The sequence below is a fragment of the Passer montanus genome, unplaced genomic scaffold (genome assembly GCF_014805655.1).
Source record: "Passer montanus isolate IOZ18808 unplaced genomic scaffold, ASM1480565v1 scaffold40, whole genome shotgun sequence".
In the NCBI taxonomy this organism is placed as follows: Eukaryota; Metazoa; Chordata; class Aves; order Passeriformes; family Passeridae; genus Passer; species Passer montanus.
The window spans coordinates 2,358,428-2,381,968 of record NW_024368819.1 but is presented as its reverse complement, the minus strand read 5'-3'; the positions used below and the strand labels follow the sequence as shown (position 1 = coordinate 2,381,968).

The 23,541-nt window shown below is 41.0% G+C and overlaps 1 long non-coding RNA gene across 1 annotated transcript; it reads right to left on the bottom strand.

The window, feature by feature from the left end:
* Nucleotides 1–1,419: 1,419 nt before the first annotated feature.
* Nucleotides 1,420–20,757, bottom strand: LOC120506913. Its single transcript, XR_005628632.1, has 4 exons — nt 20,358–20,757; nt 3,018–3,199; nt 2,812–2,881; nt 1,420–2,226 (listed from the first exon to the last, which is right to left on the bottom strand). It is a non-coding gene; the product is annotated as an uncharacterized LOC120506913 (long non-coding RNA).
* Between the last annotated feature and the right edge of the window lie 2,784 nt (nt 20,758–23,541).

The window sequence follows — 23,541 nt, the reverse complement described above, 5'->3', positions numbered from 1 at the left end:
AATTTGAAAATTCCAAGCCACACTGGATTATTGAAATGTCTGGCCATTTTGAAATGAATTTTGGAACAGATGTACAGAGGTAGGCAATAAAGCTGTGATAATAAGGAACATTTCTACATCATCTCACAAAACTACTAATCTATAATGAGGACCAAAACTATTCATGAGAGAGGATGGTTTTCATTATTTTCTTTTTCGGCTTCAGTTTGAGTATTCCGATTCCTTTACTCGCTTGCTAGATTTTGCTATTTCTGTAAAGCATTTGGTAGCTATTTGACTTTATCACTCCTAATCCACAACACAGGCAAGTGTCTAAGTAACTTCATTTCTTCTTCCTCTTTGCTGAAGACAAACAACACAGAAGAAGAGAAACTTAACTAATTTATTGTCTTTTATCTTATTACAATTAACTTCAAAATCTGTGCTTTTCAATAGTGGTTACTGACTTTAAATGTCTCCTTTGGATACACAAATTCAAATATCACAAGAGGCTCTGATTTTCATACAATACAGAATATCTACAGCACAGAGCAGATGACCAGCAAAGAAAATCTGGGTACCCCAAAACCTAAACCACCCAAGCCCAGCTGTTCTGAAATTTTTCCTGTTAACACACAGTAACATTTGAAAGAAGGAAATTATTGTACTCTTGGGTGGATAAGTTAGTCTCTAGACATCATGTAGACAAGGTAGAATAAATCCTTCATAAAACTAAGCAGAAAAGATTGAGAGAGCAGGCAAGCTTTAAGCTCCCAACTGTTTCCACAGGTCAGCTAAAAGCAAAGGTGACACCTTCTTTTAAGCTTTCAGGTGGTCTGCAGAAGGACTTATATGCCTGAAACCTTGTCTAATACTACTAACAGATAGCCAACTAAATTACTTTGTCTACTAAAAGATATCATCACTTCCAACAAACCTTGTCATGCTGACATAAAGCAGATTAGTCAGGCAAGTTGGGTGCTGTGCCAGATTAAGCTGCATACCAAAGGCTTGAGTTTACATATATTACTCACTGCATTTTTCAGCCTATCTGTTCAGTTCATCCTGTTCTGAAAAACACACATTAATCTGGGTCAATTTTAATTTTAAGATTTCTAGATTTAAGTTGTTTTTTTTTTTTTCCTGCAGGGATAAGAAATTTTCCTCTACATGTGAACATCCCCCAAGCTATCTGTTCAGTTCATCCTGTTCTGAAAAACACACATTAATCTGGGTCAATTTTAATTTTAAGATTTCTAGATTTAAGTTGGTTTTTTTTTTTCCTGCAGGGATGAGAAATTTTCCTCTACATGTTAACATCCCCCAAATTGTGCAAAGCCATCTCATTTTTCCACAGCACAAAGAAGGAGCAAAAGACTGAGGGAGGAGGGAAGAACATCTAGTTCCAAGAAAAGAGCAATGATATCTTTATTTAGGCGAGTTATCCCCTGGAGTTTGGCCAGCTCCCTGAAGCATTAACCTGAACGTAGGTGACTGACAGCACTGCCCTGACAGTCAACAGATACTCAGCTTCTAAATCTCTGCCAAACCCTGGCAGTCAGGCAGCTAGGAGCAACTACTGGGCTGATTGCAGGAAAGCCACTGACTTCTGAACTGCCATTTCCCACTCTTCTTTCCCTTTTTCTTGGAAGTTTTCTGCCCCCAAACCTGCCTAATGATTATGAAACAGGACAGGAACACAACCCAAGATAATTTTGCTTTGGTATGCACCTGCTCATTCACTCCAACCCCACCCAACAACTGCAGCGTTTTAGATGTTTTTCAGCTTTGTTTTAGCTTCAGGTGTATGCACAACACTCCCTGTGCCTTGCACAGGTCACCGAAGGATGAGAGAATGTCACAGAACGAGTTTGCTGTTTTCTTAACCTGAAGAAAGGCCTTACTAAGCGCACTCTTTCACACCCACATATGTCTGAGATAGCACATATTTCTCCCTGAACAAGCTCCTGGGATTAAAAGCGTGGGGGGAGGGGAGAAAAATAAATTGCTGAGTAGGAATTTTCATCTGATCTCTGGAGCTTAAATTATCTGGGGGAAGTGCGAGTGGGGAAATAGGAGAGCAGCAAAGAGGAGGGGTCCAAGAATGTCACAAGCAGTGCTGATATCCCGGCCACACTGGCTGCAGCTCCAGCTTCCCACGATGGCACTTCTCTAACAGCACAGCTGGCCTCCGTGTCCCCAGCCAGGGATCGGGAGCGATAACCGCGGCAGGAGCCACACCGAGGGCTGCGGAGACAAGTGTGAGATACATCACAAAGGTGGCAGCAATGTGGCACTTCTTGACGTGACACCTAATGGGTCAAGCCTGACGCAAGACTGGTTCCTATCCATTTGGCCACATCTCCCTGGCTTTGGCGTGAAATCATCATTTTCCAGTTAGTCACACCAGTGTTCCAGCTCCGTGTTCCAGCAGAGCGAAGAAAGGTTTCATTTAGAAACAAAATAGTTAAAGGCCTAAGTGATGACGCTTGTTATGTACAAGGGAACAACTTGGAAATTTAAAAACAGCCTTGTAATTAGGGATTTGAGTGAGATATCACAAAGTTCAGGCTTGAATCCATGCTCTGCCTCAGTTTTTCTGTATTATTTTTGGACAGTCTCTTAGTTCTGTGTGATTCAGTTTCCCATCTGTACAGTAAATGCCTCTTTCCCTTTTTTGTATCTTGAATTACATGCATTAAACTGTACTGAAATCCAGATTTCATCTGGGACTTTGAAGAATTGAATAAAGGAAATTACTATGATTATTTAGACACAGAGGTGCATGCACACACAATGAACCATTCAAATGACTGCTCCAAACTCACTCACTATTACAAAATGCAGAAAAATGGTCTCTTCTTCCTAAATGCTGTCCCAAGCAGCAGACTGCCTGTCCACACTGAAAGCATAAAAGCCAAGAAAATGCTTGAGTACTTAAAGAAAACAGTATTTCCAAAGATGATAAAAATTTGGGAAATTTAAAGTTTTTAAATGTTTCAAGTGTGATAAATTAAGGAATATAATTTGGCATTTACCTTATAATTGTGACCTCTCTCCCAGCCTTTCAAAACACTGCAATGCATTTTCCAGATATGTTCTGTGTGTGAAGAAGACTCTATCTTCAGTGGTGCCTCACATCACAGGCGAAAAAGCTGACTGGGGGCATCCTCCATCCTACCTGCCTACCCTTCCTTGTATTTTTATGCAGAGGTAACAGCTGTAGAAGGGACATGATAAGAGAACAAGGAGGTTGGTATATGGTTCTAGATGTGTTTAATGCAGAAAAAAATACATGGTCATATGATTTTATTTCCTATATTTGACAGCAAAAATATTGCCAAATCCTAGACCAGGATCCTCTTTGGAATGTTATAGCGTGATTGGGAATAAAACTTCATAGTAAACAGCCATGCATTTGAAAAGCAGGTATCCCTGTGTACACAACTGAGCTGCTCTCAGAAGGTCCTGATCCGGTCCTAGCTACTCATGGAGAGTCTAGAAATAATTAAACTAATTACCTGCAAAGATTAAAATAGTAGCACAAATATCCAGTTGAGTAACTGTTGCCCCTGGATACTACTCCAAGTACTCTACTGATTGCTCTCAAGTCCTCAGACCAAAAAAGGCCCCAAGAAGTCCTCAGTCATCCCACAGGACAGGGGTGACTATATTAATTACACTGCTGATAAACTCATTTCTCAACTGTTTCTACTGACCACCAATAACAGACACTACACCAGGCAATCTGCCCTACCCCAATCCTACCATTATTTCTGGAGAAACTTTCCTAGCATCTAATCTGGAACTCTCCTGCTGTGATTTTGGCACCAACACAAACTTGTAAAAGAGGTACCAACATAATTTTTTTTAAAGTCTTTAATATACTTAAAGAGTATTTATGCCTAACTTCAGTGTCTTTTAGAAGACAAGAAAACTGTAGGTTTTCCAGTTTCTCCTCCTAAGCCATTTTTCCCAGACCCATAAATATTCTCAGTGTTTATTCAAAATCTTTCCAACTTTGAAGAATAGTAGCAAACCTAGTCCACACCTTTCCAGTGCCAAGTGACATAACCCTATCCTGAGAGGTAAATGCCTACTCAGTTCCAGTTACAAGGTCTGCCTTTCTTTGCAATACCCTGACATGACTGGTTTTAGGGTTAAGTTTCCATTCAGCTTGTGATCTAACTATAATTCATCAAAACCCTCCTAAAGTGTCATCACCTGCATGTTATGCATCCCATGCTCATGCAGTCAATGACTTGTGAGCTTAGTCCTCGGTTGAATTTTATCCCTTCTTTTACATTGTTTTTTTTACCAGTTCCTCAATTTCTATATGCCTTTCTAAATTCCTAATCCCATCCCCTAGTATATTTGCAGGCCTTTATAACTTCATGTTGTCTGCAAATTTAATAAGCATATTCTGTACTGCTCTGTGCAAGTCATTAGTGAGAACATTGAACAGAGCTGGAAGCAGGACAAATAGCTGTGGAATATTACGCATCACATTCTTCCAATTGGATAGGGGAATGCTGATAACAATACTTGGGATACAATTAACTAACTCAGAGGAGTCTCATCTGGTTTAATCTCTTTTCCTTTCTCCATTCAAGTACGTGTATTCCATCCACCCTTTTCCAGTCCATTTTCAGTGCATTCTCAGAAAAAACCCAAGCAAAAACAACAAACCAAATCCAAAAAACTAATGATTTTAGGAACAGGATCAAAAGCTACAATTCATCAGACCTATACAAGCAGGCAAGGTCCATTCTGTCTAGGTACTTCTTACTCCCCTGGTCTAGGTTGAAATCTAACATCCTCACTGATGCAGTATTAAATTTATTTATTAATTAAAATATCCTTATTTGAGTTGCATGTTAATTGTCAAAGATGTCAAAGAATCTAGTTGTGCACCCAGCGCTTAAGCCTGGCAATTTAAGAACTCAAAGACCTTACCTACACCTCCTGGCTTCTCTTGAAATTAGAGCCTTGATTCCTCAAGAAAAAGGTGAGATGTACCCAAAACACAAGTCCCAGCTCCAGTACTAACTTTGGTAATGAAATGCACAGACTGAATGGGTGGCAAATTTAGATTAGATAATACAAGATCTTTGCTCCCCATCCAAATGGGCTCAAGACATGGGATGCTGCAGAAGTACTGTGTGCATCCCAGAATGTGATGGCATTAGTTACTAGGAGAGTTAAGCACTTCTGTCTCTCTGAGGACAGCCAAGGAAAGTAATCCAAATTCATTTTAAAGAAGGATTAGTTAAATCAGCTAATTAGATAATTATATCTCAGCAAGAAAATTCTTACTGAGACCTAGGGTGGACTAAATCCATTTTCAAAGCCAAGCCAACTTCAGGCAGCTTTCATTTTGCACAAGGGTGTCTACACAGCTCATACTCTGTGAATTCACACCTAATCTGAATGAACTTCCTGAGTGTCCTTCTGGGGGAAAACTAACATGGAAAGGATGGATTTGGAGGGAAAAAAAACCCCAAAAAAACCAAAAAACCCCACCCCCCCAAACAAACCAAAACCAACCACTTTTTAAAAAATTAATAGCTTGATGATTCAGACTTGGATTGAAATCTGTTTCCTATGTGTTATTTAATCAGACAGTTTCATTTGAGCAAATAAAGAGCCAGAAATAGAGTTGTGTAAAAGCGTTCTGAGCAGAATGGAGCTCCATCCCTGTTCCCAGGCTGCCCTGGCATCCCATGCCTTTGGGTGGCTGGGGACTTGCTGATGAAGTCTACAAGGTTTCAGCAGGATGTGGTGCTAGCAGTAAAGTCTGCCTAAAATATGGGTTTGCGTCAAAATCACATATTGAAAAAGGAGCAAAAGGTTGTAAACAAACTAGTTTAATGGCATTTTCACAGCAGAGCAGAGAGAAAGTGGTTGGTCTTGAATATGTTTGCCATGAGAAAAGCAGAGGACAACTTATTTCTGATTCTTCCCCACCCCCAAAGTGTTTTGTGTAACTGTTAAAGCAGCACTTTCCACTGACCCTTTGGAAGTAGTTAAGAGGAAGATATTTTTGAATTTCTACCTAAAAAGAGACTCATAAAACCAGGCAAAGATGGGCCAGCTTTACCCACCGAGCTAGACAGCTGCTCTCTCGCAACCAAAAAAGGAGATTTTGATGGTTTTATTGCCTTCAGCACAATGCAAAAGCTTATACCAAATTCTCTGGCATCTAGTTGCACATCAAGGAAAAGATCATTTACAAGTGACACTGGAAAATTGCCATTTTATATAGGACACGTAGAGAGTGGAAAGTCTGCATTTCCCTCCAGATTGTTCACACCATTTTCTCAGATAAAACCCAGCTTTACAGGAGAGCACTTAAGCAACCTCTGAACAGAGCCAAAAAACTTTCTGTCATTCTTTTTGGATGATCACAGGTTCTAGCACCTTCTCTGGCCACAAGACCAACTTTATGGCACTAGTTTTCCTTTTGGCCTGGTAGTGTGGCCTGGCCTCATGGCACAAAACTCATGGTTGTTCTCAGAACCAGGCTGCATCACCAGAACACAGCTCATTCTTAGGGGAAGCAATGAAATGTTGTGTTCTAGAGAAACTGTAAGAGCTTGAGATCTCTTTGGCCCATCTGTACCTCCACACAGACCGTAGCTCCAACACAAGATGATGCAAGGCTCAATGGCAGACTCCTTTAGTGCCTCCTCAATCTTACACCACTAAACCAGATAGACACTTGGTCTCGGGTTAGGGTTCCACTCAGTGAGTTTCAGGAGAAGCAGACAGCTCTGGACAGCTTGTTTGAACACATGGTGACTTCAGGCACATCTGAAGGGGCTCCAACTCAGCCAGAACGGAACCTGCTGCTTAAACAGCCAGTAACACATCAGCAGCTCCAAAGACACTCATTAGCTCTATCACTAGATGTTATCAGAACAGAAACTGCAGTAATTGACTTTTAAAATAGCTAAAAATCAGTGGGCCAAACAAAGAATAAAGAGAGGCTTTGTCAACTAATCATCCCAACTTAACCAAAAAGGTTCTTTCCTGCAAGGCTGCTCTCAACCTTCCCGACGTTCCTGAGCCACAGCAAACTCTCAGGCCTAGAAATCACTTCCTGATCTTCTAAGATTAAAGTCCATCTCAACATCCATAAAAACAGGTTGCAAGGTCTAGAGTACTTCTTGTGCTGTTTGCAAACCTTACTGGAGTTTGAGGACTTATAGATAATTTTTGGCATTTTGCAGTATCAAATACTGCTCAAACCTGTATTAAAAGAGCATCTCAGCCAGATAGGAAAGCTGTTGAGTAAACACGAATTGGTAAAACTGACTTCAATAAAGAAATCACTTCAGTGCCTTGAAATGCCTGAACCTGTAGAATTAGTAGTTTGGGGATTTGACTTCATTGCTATGAACCCCCAAAGAGAAAATAGTCTGTCAAACCCAGAAAATACAATCTTTTATTTCACTAATTCCTTAAGTGAATGCCGGTCTTCTGTAAGGGTTATTCTTTTCTCAGGCACTTAGGAATACTTTTTTTTTTTCTTCTTGGAAAGACAGTGGAGAAAAATGGGAAGTATTACGTGCACATACATAAGGAGATGGTTAAGGAGAGGATGGAACTCTTGGCTCTTTGCTCCCTCATCTGGGTATTTACCTTTTGTTCAAAGTACTGAGACATTGGTAATTGCAACTTTATGACAAGGACAGGTTTCTGCTGTAGCATTTGTATATCAGCAAGGAGTGATTATCTTGTGACACAGTTTTATTACACCATCCTCCCACTGACTAATTTTTCTTGGTGCTACTGAAGCACTTGAGTGGTTTCTTTCTTTTTTCCTTGTGCCTAAGAACAGCAGAATGACTGTGTAAATAACTGAAGAATTAAGAGTCCTATTTATCCAAATGAGTCCTTTGGTGCCTTCTTGTACCTAGTCTGCGTTATTCTATTTAGCTTGATTAATAAAAACACAAACAAGTGAGAATTTTTTCCTTTGCCAGCAATTAAAGGATGCCGTTGCAAAATGAAACACACCTTCATGTGGAGACTCTTCCAGGCAAAATCTCCTCAGAAACAAATGTATTTCGAGAGCTCATGGGTAAATTCCTTCACACTGAGGAGTTTCCCCAAACCTACCGCCTTAGCAATCACAGCCAAAATGATAATGCATGGACAGAGACAAAGTTCTTGCATTACCTGAGGGTAAGTCCTAAACAACTCTCCAAGTGAAGCTGAAGAAAACACATGGCTGTGCTTTCCTAGGATGTGAGACCTCTCCCACAAAGAGAATAGTGCAATTCCCATCTGCTATAGCAAGCAGCTCAGCAGTGTGCCCCTGATGATAGATATCACCCATGTTATATTCACTATCAGCTTCGATGACCAGGCTGACTAAAGTCTGACATTGCCATCACCTAATTTGAGGTGTCAGAGACAGAAACGGGACAAAAACAAGTCTCCAGAGGTCAGTCTGTCAGAAACCAGGAAAAAGCCACCTGGAAGGGTGATGGTGCTCAGCTAGGGATCCACCAACCCCAATAACAGGATATTGCCATAAAGCAAACCACCACAGTCCTTGTCATTTGTCATCGCCACAATCCTGAGCTCATCCAAGGGCCCTTTTGCCAAGGATATTTAAGTCACTGAGCACTATCCGGCACGAAGCTCTCAGTACCAGCCAAGTGACAAAACTCAGCAGCTCACAGAGGAACGCTGCCATGCTGAAGTGCACTCTGAGCAGCACCACACTGCTCCTGCCTCTGGTCTCCTCCAGCACACCAACAACACTGCCCAGCTTTCAACCACGTCTTTACTTCTGCATGGGAGGGAAGCCCTACAAAATGCTGCAGAGGCAGCAATGGCACGCACAGGTGTGGGAGAAACCTCCAGGCAGGTTTCAGTGACAGAGGTAAAGCCCTTCCTCTCACTAAGGCACAGGAAGGTGCTTTATTCATCAGTGACACTGATGGCTGTTAAAAGCATTAGAGATTTTTCTCAGCTGTCACCACCCCTGCTCCAGTGTTAAGCGTTGGTAGAAGCTCTAGTTCTGGAATTAAAAGCAGCTTCTCGGTGTGATTCAAATCACCAACATGGGCTTCAGGTCCTTCCCAGCCTAACTCTGCTCTTCTCAGCTGTCACCACCCCTGCTCCAGTGTTAAGCGTTGGTAGAAGCTCTAGTTCTGGAATTAAAAGCAGCTTCTCGGTGTGATTCAAATCACCAACACGGGCTCAGGTCCTTCCCAGCCTAACTCTGCTCTCCTCCCAGCCCTTGCAGGGATTAAGCTCTAAGAATGACAAACTTGGTAGCTCTGAAGGTGCTAATACATACCCAAGAAAACAGAAGAGCCCCAAATTACTGTCACAGCAGAAGCCCAACAACTTTACAAATTGAAGGGAAATAAAGACCAAACAAAAGCAAAAAAGGCCCAGCAAATTAAAAGAAACCAATGAAACAAAAACCCCCAAAACATATAGTTTTGCCATCCATCCAGCTGGACAGATACAACATGAAACAACAGTGCATCTGAATGTGACAAAACCCACCTGAAGACAGAGAAGGCTAAGGGAGGAATTGGTGACTGCACAAAGACACCACAGGCACAGCCTACCACTGCCCCCTGAACCCGTCAGAGCGCCTACAGTTATTCTGTCCTCAACAATGTTCATTTATCCAGGACTAAATATGAGATTTCTAAGCTGGATTTGTGAATTCCTGCAGAGGCTTTGATTTAGCTCCTGACAAGCTGCAGGGGAGGCATAACCCGAGTCAAGAGTTACACATCATGCTCGCTTAATCTTCTCTGCAAAATGCTACAAATAGGAGATCCCCTTAAAAACACATGAAAAAAGGAAAGAGCAACAGCAAAAGCACCTTCTTGTGTCAGGGGGAGACTTGCCTGCATAAGAAGCAGGGCTGGTGGGAGATACTTTCTGCCACACAGCTAATTACCTTGGGTCCTCTTATCAAACAAATGGACTGGGATGATATGCCAATAACAGGAGGAAGGATCTAATTGGGGGATACCAGGGGGTAACACAGATCATCTTGTTAAACTAAATTTGTTAATCTAGTGTATATGAGAAAAGGGCAAATGGGAGGGAGAATTCATCCTTGTTAAACATTTACCAAATGTTGGGTTATTTGAGCCCTGGGGAGAAGTAAATGTATTCACTACTTAAAGGCTGCAGCATTTGGTCTTCTCAGTTGGAATTTATCCCTGATCTGAAAGGAACATTTTTTCCCACTTGGAAAGGTTAGCAGTCTTTGTCTGTGTGAGTGATTTAATATAATGGACCATGATTATTGTTGGATTATTATAATGGCACATTGGCACAGTTATAGTTAAAGTTTTGGCAGAGTTTGTCTCATAAACTGCTATTTTACAACTCGGCTGTAAAAGTTTACTTCAGTCTGAAACTTGAGATACAAGATCTCAGTCCAGGAGGAGTCTTTTTTACTTTTTTTAAAAGTCAAATTAAAGGAAAAAAAATGCTTAAAATTCTCTTGGCTAATGTTTAAGTTATGCAAGTATTAAATACAAATTTAAATCTACTGGCTGAAGACACTTGACACCATTTTCTTGCTCCTGAATGCCTTTGAGTTAAATCAAAAATAGTTTCAAGCACTTTTATGTAGAAACATGGTTTTCTCACTTTCAGTATTTTGAAGAAAAATGTGGACTAGTAAAATAGCTGGGATGTTAAATAGAAAAATGGAGAGTGTGCCACAAGCACTTTTTTCAACAGAATTACAGGCATATATTTGTTATTAAGAGCACAATTGATTTTTATTTTGCATATCTAAATACACAATCATTAGTATTAAATCTAACATTTGCAAAAGTTTTCAGAATGCATAATGAGAAAAAATTCAGTTTGTTTTGAGAGCCCGTGTGGCCTTTGTAGAGTAAGACTACAGGACAAGCTAAGTCCAGCACTGTATCATCTGCACAAAGCCTCCAAATTTCTCAGTTCTTAAAGGCACAGTAGCCAAGTGACCACATCAGTTCTCATATCTGCTTCCCCAAAGTACTCTAAAGGAATTCAAATACCAGACTATGAAAACACTGCTCACTGGTACTGTAAATCTACCATTTATATCCACCTGGTGCCAGAAACATTGCAGTTGGCAAACATACAATCAATCCCAGAAAAAAAAAAGTTTGCAGGAAATACAGGGCAGTAAGTAATTTCTGGACTGAGGCTGCAGACTGTAAAGAATAGAATCATTCAAGATAAAGCTAAACACAATAAGCTGGGGAAGAGCCAACATAACTTTTTTTAGGAGAACGTCATGGCTTAGATTTGGGGATGTGAAGGAGGAACAACGACACAGCCAATACAAACCCTGGCCAGATCCAGGTGCCTTTAGCCAGCAAACTTATGGCCTGAAGTAATACACCAGAAAGTTACTGTTTTGGCATGAATGCGAGTTTCCAAACCCATAGCATGTAAGCTATTTCTGCCCAGTATTTTGAGGTTAATCTCTGTGTTTTCTTTGAAGCCTCTCTTTCCCTATTGGGACATTTATATGCAGGGGGTTGATGCAAACAGCCAGAATCATCAATCTTGGGGCACTTTTGAGGAGATGTGGGAGTATGTCACTCCCTGCCATATGGCAGGTCTTGGAAAATGCTGGTGACTCACCAGTGAAGACTTATCCATCCAGTTTTCTACTTACCAAACAAAAACTGTTTCCCCAAAAAAATGTCCTTACAGAGATGTTTTATCACCTGATCCCTGTGGCTTATGCTTTTGCTGTACAGAACACAAATAAAAACTAGAAGTTATTTTTCCCTCATTGAGTGTGACACATGGAAACTCGTCTAAGAGATCTCAAGGTCACAAAACTCAAAATTAAAGCTAATCTGCTATCTGCTTAGTCAGAGTTAACATTTTTCACAGGGTGAAACGCATTAAAGGCAGTCTATAGCTTTCATTATTGAGTCAAATTAATTTTTTACTTTTAAATCCCACTTGTAGCACAGTTTGTAGCATTCCAAGTCATATTTATCTTTTGCATATTAAAATATGATGCCTTTCTATAAATAGCTACAGGTTTCTTGGCAGCATTGGTGTGACAGAGGATTAATTAAACTGGAAAGCAGGGAGTGTGGGGACCAGATTTATATAATGAAAACAATATATCTGCTAAGTCCAGAGAAGTGCTGACACTGTAATAATGCCGATATTAATATTTGGTACAGAACATTGTAGAGCACATTAGTAAGGTGGTTAAACCTGGTGGGCTGAGAAATGAACAGAAATTACCAGAAGAAAATAAGGCTGTTACTTTGCTACTAATATTACAAGTCTCACTCCCATTCAGAAAGATTCACTGATATCTTGTATTTTAATACCCAGAGCCTGCAAAGAATCCACTGACCTCCCATGCGAGCTCCACAGCGGCTCTGAGAATATTGGGAAGTTTGATGGATTTTGTCCCTAGATAATATCACAGAAATCTGCAGTCAAATGGGGACTAGAAACACCAGTAAGAAAAAAAGAATTAAAATTTGTCCTCTCCTCCAGTCTACCAGCTAGTTAACAAAGCCAACTTGTTACATGGTTTTATGTTAACATAGCCTTATTTACTTCAAAAACAATGAGAGAATGAACATCCAAACACCACATCAAAACAACCCATTTGACCTTATGAACATTTTCCAGGATTTCATAGAAAGTCACAAGCAAAAAATTACCTTTGAAGTTTATACAAAACAGGGAAGAAAAAAAGAGAAAATACACAAAGAAACTAATAAAAAAAATCCTTCTAAATACAAGATGCCCCAGGGCATTTAAATATTCAAGAATATTAAAACACATTCAAACTTTACTTCACTACTCTTGGAAAACAAAAGGCACCACCTAGTAATTTCCATTTGATTCCTTCTGCATTCCAACTTCCACCTCATCCCAGGACATTACACATGATGAAAACAAGTATTAAAACTAAGTTATTTATTAAAACTCTAGAAAAAAATGTCAGAGTAAAGATATATATGCATGTCGGCGCTCCAAATAAATTAGGGTCATTTTCATCAGTAGATGACAATTTTTACATTTATTACAATATTTTCCCCATAACTATTCTGTCTGGTGACATTTTTGCACATGTATTAAATATATGTGACAGTATATAATGTATAGCTAGATGTTTGACCATTGCTAAATGCTGTAGTATTTTGAATACATTTGCAGACTGTCAAATATTTTAGACTTTTAAGTGATGCATTTTAAAACACAGTAAAATGAAGATAATTTACAGAAGAAGAGACAGATTCCACTCTTGGCTACTAATAAGAAAACTCAGCCTCCCAACAGGTCTGAGAGTACGAGACCACATCTTTATTATCTTTAAAGGCATAAACCATGTTAGGAAATAACAGAGGTGGGAAAATGCTTATGGAGCGAGGCTGTCTACATAAATCTGTAAGAAGTTATTGATAAAGTTAAACCAGGTGTCACCAGCTCAGAACCTGGCCAAATAACTTAAATTCTAGTTCCTGAAGACTATGTGCTGGCACAGGAAAAGGAACATGATCAAAGGTAGGGACGTTTCAATTTGGGGGGCAGACTTTATCCTGTCACTTGTCATTTTTATTTACCACATTTAGCCCGGAATGAGCACAGATGAAGTTTATAGGGAGAGTATAACAGAAGCCTCACCTACTTCAACCCAGCTCTTGTCTCTGTTCTCCTCCCCAGCCAGCTCTCACCCCTTCAAACCTTAATTCACAACTCTGCCCCTCCATGCTCCAGCCTCTTCTCCTGCCTCATCCTTCATCTTTGTGGCCACAGTCCAAGGACTTGGGCCTTTGCCAAGTCCTCAGCAGGGCTTATTGTCTCTTTCCTCCTCCTCTCCTTCCTTCCCAGTCCTTCACCTTTCCAACCAAATTCCAAGCTTCTGCTCTCAGGTTGCCTTCTCTGCCACTCCTCTCATCTACATTCAGAGCAGAAAGCCCTCAAGGCTGCTCTGGCAGAAATAAGCCAACACAGAGGTGTAGGTTTCCTAGCACAAGAGCTTGCCATCCTCTAAAAGCGCTGAGGAAACGGGCAGCACACGGAATGTGGATCTGCTTCCCCTTCCACCCTGCAGTGCTCCCACCTCTGGTATGAGGCTGGCTCTCCTTGGGCAGAGACCATTAGGCACTGCTGAAATCCACCTCCTTGCTGCTGAACATGCATGAACCAAGACGGTTAAAAGCTTGGCAGCTGTGCCAAATTTGTGTGGATTTTGACAAAAACTGCGAAAGGCATATACTTGAAACAAAAGTCAGTTTGTTGCCAGCTTTCATGCCTCTGCTCCAAAACATGGGTGTGCCATACAGTTTTAAAGAAAATACCACCAGAATTGGGTGTTTCTCTTTTTTTTCTCCCCCACCTACTACTGCAATACACTGTTCCAGCCTTCTCCCTGTACTGCTCCACCCTACCAACCCTATTTTTTTGGGATTGCTTCATCTAAAATTTTGTGGTTTAAAGTAGATAGCTGGACTGGAAAGCATGTCACTCAAACAATTAAACTTAGCAAAGACACAGAAATCCAGGATCTCCCTAAAGGTCTGTTGATGGTGAAATGCTCTTCCAGTTTCCCAAAACTTAGATCACACAGTGTACTCCACATTCTTTCATAGCTAGATCCACAGGCCACTGCAAGGTGTTGTCCAGCAGCCTTGGGATTGAGCACTTTCAGGGGGCTGCAGGTTTCTGCTGATGTGCCAAGGTGTTTGGCTTTTCATTAAAAATCAGTTCCAGCAAAAAAAGGATGAACCAAAGTACAAAAGACAGGCATCTAGTATTTGTTAATGGCTTGTTTTAAAAATTTGTGAGGTGCTTTAAATTCAGGGTGGGTTCCAGACACTCTGAATAAAGATAAGCAATATTTCCTCTCTGCCATGACTGGGATATAAGTAACAACTGACAAGCTTAGGGAAGGAAACAGATGTAGAAACTTTTATAGGCAATTCCTCGGATTCTCTAGGAACACTGGTTAAGCGTTAAAAAAGAAAGAGCTCAACATAATCAGTCTTTTATGTGCATCTAAAACTGACTTGAGCCAAGAGCCAAGCCAGCCTCCAAGCTACCGGAGGTACCATCCTGGTCCTCACTTTCTCCTGGGGAAAACTAACCAGGCAGCACCTGTCCAAGGGCTGTGCTGCATCCCAGAAGGCAGCACAGCACCGTCTGTGCTTCTCATCTATTTATTATAAGCCTTGGAAGCTTCAGCTTCTGTCAGTTGTAGCCACTGGTGCATTTGACAAAACTTTATTTTTCTGCTTCTTGCAGCAGACGGGGAGGGCAGGGGCTGATGAGCCACCAGCACCCTCTGCCCATCCTTCATGCAATGCAAGATGCAGTATTGCAGCAGACAATCACTCAAATCCATCTGGCTCTCCTTTCACTGATGAACTTACCTAGTGAAAACCTAAGAAAGCCCCCAGTATGGCTTTCTACTTCTGAACTGAGACTTCAAACTATTCAGGGCAAAGTTTCTTCTCAGTCAAAACCATAAAATGCTGCATGCTTCAGGAGGAAAGAAACGTGGCGTCATCAAGTAGTCCAGATGATGGAAAACTATGCAAACAATTTCTTTCAGAGTATATTGCAGAAAGCTCTGCCTGCATTTGTACCTGTTCTGCTATGTGCATGGCCAGGCTAGAAGCTTTGCCTCCATTAATGACAACCCAAATAGGACATGGAATCCACTGAAACACCGAGCTCCAGTTTTGGAGGTTCTGGGCAATGTCCCAAACTTCTCAGTAAGTGCCTTTCCCAGTTTGGAAGAAAACCCTTATGTTCCTACAAACCTAGAGAAATTCTCTGATCCCCAACCTCTGTACCAAAACAGGGGCTCAATTGGATGAGTCTCAGTGGGTGATGGGATGTGTCTATTCCAGCATCCCACCAAAATCCTTCCCCTTGAGGGCCCATGCAGTTTCAGGCCAGGCAGGTCTGCCAGAACTTCCCTTTGTCAAAGCCTCTTCAAGGTGCACACACTAATTTAATCCCTTCTCTTGAGAAATGGTTTCATTAAAAACACCCAAAATGAAGGTTTTTACTACAGGCTCAGCCTTGTCAGGTATTAAACACCTCTTCCTTGCTTGATGACCATCAAGTGATAGCCCTGGAAGCCAAAAACCCATCTCCACCCTGTGGCAAGGTGAGCAGGAAGCCCGGAATGAACCAGCCCTAGTTCATTTACAACGCCTTACAGGTCAGTGAAGTTTCACTTGCAGGAAAACTGTATCAAAGCAGAATTTCCTATCAATAGGGCACAACCCCAATAGTCAAGAATCAATAGATCAGCTTCCCCTTCTTGTTAGGATACCAGCTCAGTGCCACTGAATGAAACATTTCCTTTAAACTTGACTCCAACTCCTCTGCTGACAAACATCTGCACACACACACCAGTAAGAGGAATAGTAATTATTTCCCCAGAGAAAAACAATTTTGCTATAAATCTCAGAAGCAGCTTGATTTAACAAATTAAGCTAAGAGCTAAGGACGCTAAATGCAGTTAACTTCTTTGAAGCTAGTGGAATAAGAAATTACTTGCAACACTCCTTTAAACACTTTCACTTTTGAAAGGATGAATACAGAGCTCTTGACAAAACTCCTGGCTTGGGTTTTCAGAGGGTCAAGAAATTAAAACTGACTCTAGAGAAACATCTTTCCAACTAATAAATCACAAGTGCATTTCTCTTCCTAACACTTCTTAGAATTTCCTGCATGAATTAATAGATAGAACTAGAATAGAAAATATCAACAGAAGCATCCCATTCAGAGCATTTGAACTTTTGCATTCATTATTCAAACTTTGGGGTTTTTCCACGTATTAAATGACATTTTTCATTTCTTTCTATTACTTGGCATAGGGAGGTTCTTGTTGTTTTATAACTACCTTATGAAAGACAACAAACTGCTAAAAAAGGGGAAAAGGTACAGTTTTCCTTAAGGAAAACAGCAGGACAGTCCTGCTGTCATACAGCCTGGACATTACAACTGTTCAAGGATTTCTGTGCAGCTGAGGGCTTCTGCTCAAATGTCTTTTTCCCCGTTCTTTTGGTGACATAGGGAGGAACATATAAAACTCCTAAAAGATCCTTTCCTCTGTGAATTGTTCCTTCTCCCTCTGCTGTGATAAATGCCATCTCAGAGATGGTGACACACATAAACTATGAGGATTTATAGCACATTTCCAACACTAATATTAAACACATCCTTTAAACTTCTTCTTTGGAAAGACTTCGATTTTTTTCCCTCCTTTACTATCATTTAATAGCTGTTAAGTCACCTTCAAAGCATTTGTAAAACCTTTGAAGTACCATACAAAAAATAGACTCCAACATCGTCCCAACAATTGCAGGTAATGTGCAGATATTGTTGAAGGCACACAGAAATGGAGCTTTCTAATGCCAAGTTACCACCTCCCACTCCACAGCCTTACTCCTGCCAACGTCAATTTTGCAAACATGCTTTTGTTCCATTCCCTTACACTACTGAAGCATTGGGGATTAATGACACAGACCAAGTTACCACCTCCCACTCCACAGCCTTCCCCCCCACCCCCCGCCTTTTTAGATAAGTTACATATATTTTATTTTTAGAAAGGATACTCTTCTCCAATTCCTTTGCAGCAGGGCTTGGGTTTGTGACTTCTTGCTTTCCCTCCATGAGGACAAGGGATAACTTTGCTGCCTAATTTTTTACTTCAAATCTCATTTGGCCAGCAATACGGAGGATTACTGCCTACCTGTCTTAGATTTTTCTGTTCTGTTACCATATGTCCATGGACTGCCAAGAGTAAACCTTTAGGAAAAGCTTAGGAAATTTTTAGAACAAAGATCTCCAATTTTAACTCACTCCAAACTCTCTTAACATACATGTGGCCCATGTGGTTCTCATTTGGCCAGCAAGACGGAGGATTACTGCCTACCTGTCTTAGATTTTTCTTCTGTTACCATATGTCCATGGATTGCCAAGAATAAACCTTTAGGAAAAGCTTAGGAAATTTTTAGAACAAAGATCTCCAATTTTAACTCACTCCAAACTCTCTTAACATACATGTGGCCAAGAGATGCTATTGCCCAACCACATGAAAACAAAGACTTTTAGCATATGAAAAAATAATTATCTTTATTTTAAAAGTTCAGAGTGCAGAAGTTCTGCATAATCATAACATTTTCTGAATCTTGCTAGTGGCCCAAAGGTTAAGTACTTTTCTTTGCTAGCATAGACCACATAATTGAGAGGAAGCAAGTGAGTTTATTCTTTGAAAGGCCATTAAAAAAAAACCAAAAGACCACCACAAGTTTATTTGTACTTGCAAATCCTTTCAGGTCTAAAGAAAGATAATAATTTGGTTTCGCTGAAAACAGGAAGTTTGGCAGAGATGCAAAAGGACAGCTAAACTTTGGCTAGACAGCGTAAAACCCTGTGTTCTACTTTAAGAGTACTTCCAAAATTTAAAATAAACAAATAAATAAATAAATAAAATAAAGAAAACCGAAGTGCCTCAATTCCATAGACAGCTAAATGAACAACATAGGCATCTGGCAGTGGTAATTTGTTGCCAGATTTGTGGTTGTCTTGTGCTGGCTTCCAGTCTGGTTTGCCAGTTTGCAGTAACTTCCATCAAGTGCAGCTGAAACCCATATTTATAAAGCCTCAAATGCTGTCAAAGCTAGATAAGTCTCAAGTAGTCTTTTCTTTTTTCTTTTTTTTTAACTTTTTTAATTTTTTTTTATTTTTTAATCTGACCAAGACCAAAGGAATAAATAAATAAACACCATTCACAACATTCTGGTATATAAAGGGAGACAAGATAATTTTTGGTCTCAGGACTAAGTCCCCATCAGGTTTTTTCCATGTAGAACTCAACAGGGCAACACAACACCCCCCTGCTCTGCCACATTATTGTCACTCCTACCCCATCATCAGGCCACCAGCAGGACCTTCTGACAGGAGAAATCATCTTTCAGCACAAGAGCAACTCCAAGAAATGTGTGAAGTGCGGGATCTTTAAGAAAAGTGTCTGTTCAAAACAGATCCATTACACAACTAGAAATTAGCACAGACTCCAGCCCTTAGAGGGATTTTGATTAGCTTCTAGGACACGACCACTAGCCAAAGCCTGTGAACAAAGCCAGGCTCAGAGCAGGCTCCAGCACTGCCCTCTTTTTGTTGCTTTAGTGGCACTTTCTGGCCCCCTTCTAGCCTGGGTGGATTGGCTCCCTCCTCACCAAGGACCAAGTGGAGTTCAGGGCCTGCCACAGGACAGGGTTTGCTCCTAGGAAGCCAATCGAGCATTGCTGATTTCTTGTGGGAGGTGAAGATTTCAGACTACAAGTACCATGATATTTGCTCAAAATAACGGAGAACAAATCCACAACACAATTTCAGAAAAGGATTCAAAGGGTCCCTCTCAATTCAATACTCATACGAATGCATTCATGTGAGGAAGGGAATCTTAAATACATTAACTTTGTTTTTTGGGTTAGAACTTCCCATGATTAATCTGAGACCTCCCTCCAAAATGCTGGGGGTTTTTTCCACCCTCTTTTTTTCTTTCTTTTCTCCCTCCCCACTCACACTTATTATGAAAATGCAGATCCTCAAAGCATCTATCACAAAGCATCACTGAATCCTTTGGGGCAACCAAAATATAAATATAAACAACAGCATAAATATTATCTTCTGAAACACACAACCCTGAAATTCAATGGTCATAGACCAATCTTTTTTTCCACTACTATTGTTATGCAGTCTTAACACCCAACTTAAAACAAGAGATCCTCTTCACTCTATCTGGGTTTTTTTATTCTTGAATCATGAGCTCATAACAAAGTCCAAAAATAGAGCATGCAAGAACATGAGCTCAGATCTTCAAACTTTTTTCCTTAGTACAATTACTAGCCTAATTTAAGTGCAGAATCCCTCACACCTGCAGGAGCACAGTCAAGACAAAAGCAACGCACTGGTATACTGTGAAGATGGAACATGCAGAAAGCTTGAAAGATCCGGAGAAGTTTTAATAAGTACCAAGAATAGCAAAAAGGGGGGTGGGGGGGGAACCAAATCAGCAAACCCTTATTTTTGTTTTTACAGTGTTCACTAAGGGACTCTTAAAAAATCAAGCTTTTAGATGAACTTCAGCAAAAACCCTGATATTCTCAGTCCCTCTGGAAACCTAGACCATGTATTTTATATTAAGCCCTCCCAGCATCTGCTCTTTAATAGTTGCAACAGTGATGATATCAACAACACCCACACCTTAGAACACAGCACTTTTCATCTGCTGGAAACATAACACTTCCCAAAGGAGGCAGAGCATTATCATTCCTTGTTTAGAAAGAGAAATTCAGCTATGGAGAAATGAAACCACTTACCCAGGACCATTCAGCTGGAGCAGCAGCAGAGCCAGGTGAAGAAGCCAGAGCCCCTCTGCAGATGTCCAGTGTAAGCCTTTAACACTCAGCACCCCACCTCCAACTTCAGCAGAGCAGGTAATGTTATACTCTCCTCCCCCACAGATCTGGGCTCAGCTTTAGGTACAATCTGGAAGCACTTCAAAAGCTGTGGGTTAAAAAGCCCTGTATAAATGCAAAGTGTGATTATAATTCAACCAATATTGGAAAAATTACAGCAGTTTATATTTGTTTTTCTGTATTTGTGGAATTTATGTTGTTTCAACACTTGAACAGCTTTTGATAATGACACCATCTGTTAATTCTCACCCCTCACTAAATTAGAACAAGTGGTGGAATTGTTAGACTGCAGTTTTACAGATCCCAGCTTATCAAACAAACCCGAGCCCAGGGTCAGTGAGAGGCATTACCAGCAACAGGAGGCAGCAACCAGGCAGGTACAATTTCCAGGCCAATCAGAAGAAAAGGATGGGATAATCAGGAACAGCACACCTCTCAGCAGCTCCTCTGGAGCAGTTTTTTGTTAGGCTGTGCTTCCTTTCCCAACCCTGCTGGGTGAACAGCATTTACTCCAAGGCTGCTCAGATTGGTGTAACAGCAGTGGGTGGGGTATTCCTGCCAGGACCCGAGACCACTGCCAAGGGGAACACACACCTGGGTACAAGTTAAACACTCTCCAATTGCAACAAGTGGGAAGAGCTTTGAATGGCTCTGTTAAATTAAAGTTGCCAGATTAGTGTCCAAACTGATGTAAATTGCTGAAATTTACACATTCTTTACCTGCAGAAATACCAGTTCAGAGCATGAGAAGGAGCACAGGCCTTGGTAATACGCTAGAAAGTAAAACTGAAGCTGATAACCAGCCTTTCAGCTACACTTGGCTTCCACCCACCCCCCCACCCCCTCCCCCCCATTTTCCCTAATTATTCATATCCTTCCCTCTGCTCTACAAAATGCTCTTCCTCTGTTTTCAGGTTATATGAGAATCTATTTAATACACTTGTATCTACAAAAGGGTCAGATTATGTCACATGCAGATCAAACAGTGAAAATACACATCTCCTGGTCTCTAGACTAATTTTGCATATGTTAAACACCCCTTCGTTCTTCTATGAACCTTTCAGTTCTCTCTTTTTGAACTTGTGTCCATAATTTCATTATTTTCTTAGATAGTGAACCAAATCCCCAGTAGCTGTAATCTTCTATTTCACAAAGACTTTTAGTAAATGGGATGGGCTTTTACTAATGACACAAGCATGATACATCACTACACAAGGAACAGGGAGTTTGCACATTTTATTTATGAATGTTCAGGACACAGCAATGGAAACCTCAGACCTTGTTATTCCTGGTAATACAGGAGTCAGGCACAGGACTGCAGTTACACCTGTCTAGGAAGAGCCTTGGTGTTCTTCAAATAAGGCACATTTGGTTTTCAGCAGCATGGTAGGTAATACCTAATTACCTCACACACCCAGGAATGAAACAGGTTTCCCACCTGCCATTAACACAATTCCCTGAAGCCTTTAGTGGGCTTCTACGAAATCTGCCCAGAGAAGTTGTGGATGCCCCATCTCTGGAGCAGTTCAAGTTCAGAATTTGTTTGGAGCTGTTGTTTGGAGCTCTGAGCAACCGGCTCTAGGGAAAGGGGTCAATGTATGAGACCACACTGAAAATGAACCTTCTGGTAACCCCAAGAATGGTAGGTCAAGAACCTCAGCCCAAAATGAAAAGGAACCTTCTGGTAGCCCCAAAAATGGTAGGTCAAGAACCTCAGCCCAAAAGGTGTTGATGCTGCTCTGATGGGGTAAGAATGATGTCTGAGGTGCAAAATCTGCCTGACAAAAACTGTTTGGTCCTCAGTTCCACTGATCGTGGAAGCAATATTGGGAGTACATAATAATCAGCTCACAGGGACCTAATCAGCCAAGGGACCTAAATTCATTTGTTGCTGTCATTAAGGGGTAATTATTCCTAGAAAAGAAAAAGAATGAGACATTTTCTGGGCATTATAGGCACACGGTTGACATCATTAGGAGCCAATCCAGACCCCTGAGTTCAGGCCAGCTTTCTAAAACCCTTTATGTCATTGTTTTACACAAGGTGTTTGATACCACTGCTGCCTTCTCAGATGTGATCTCATCCTTGACCCTGAGTGGCAGTTTTAGGAATAGCTCCCTCAGGTTTACTTTTATCAGATCATAAAGTGCATCATATTCCCTTGCCTATGAGATGTGCTAAGACTTGTATCATTTGTAACTGGAAATCCTATAAAGCTGCCTGACATTTTTTTGTCCACGAAAAATTGAAGTCAAAGTTGGAATGGATGAAAAAGTAGCTTCCAATATTAAAAAAGTGCTTGTTTGATAGAGAAAACTATAATCTGGTGCACTTTTCCATGAATACAGTAAGAGCTAAAATTTTTTGTAATGACAGCAGGGCTGTATCCCTTCTTGAAGTAATAAACACAAGGTCCTTGACTGACTTGCTCTGCCAATGTTACAAATATATGATATTTGATACATTAAATACATTCTACAGAGAAAGCAGAGTGGTGCACAAATATCCAGCATCACATCTTACAGCATCCCGTCAGGACTCTCGGAGTGATCCTCTATTTTGCAGATCTGCAGACGAAGTATGAGGGATTAAAAGACTTGCCCAAAGTCTCTGAGCAAGGCAGCTGCCCAGTCAGATTTTCACAGTGGAAGATAAGCACCATGCCAGCAAACAGCGTGACACTAAACAAGCAGCCAGGTTGGAGGATGTCAGCAAGAGGGGCCAGGAAGGCTTGAGTCACAGCTGGCATGGGTCAGCATGTAAGCTGAGGGGCAGAGAATAAGCTGAAGCTAAATATACTCCAACTCCTCGCAGACTCTGTGCTGGCAGTAGGCCAGGCTGCAGCAGGATGGCTGGGGTAGGTTTAAAGTGCTCTCCCCTGCCAGCTAGTCAGCCCTGCCTTAAATTAACCCAGCTGACTTTAGACTGAAACAGATGATGGTTCCTCATAAACTCAATTACACCAGCTCAGCCATGAGTGGAGAAGGCTCCAGATGAAATGTGGTGCTTTACCAGTATCTTGAATCTCCACTGCCTTCCCTGCAGTAACTGTTGACAGTGACTTAAATTCTTTAAATCCATCTGA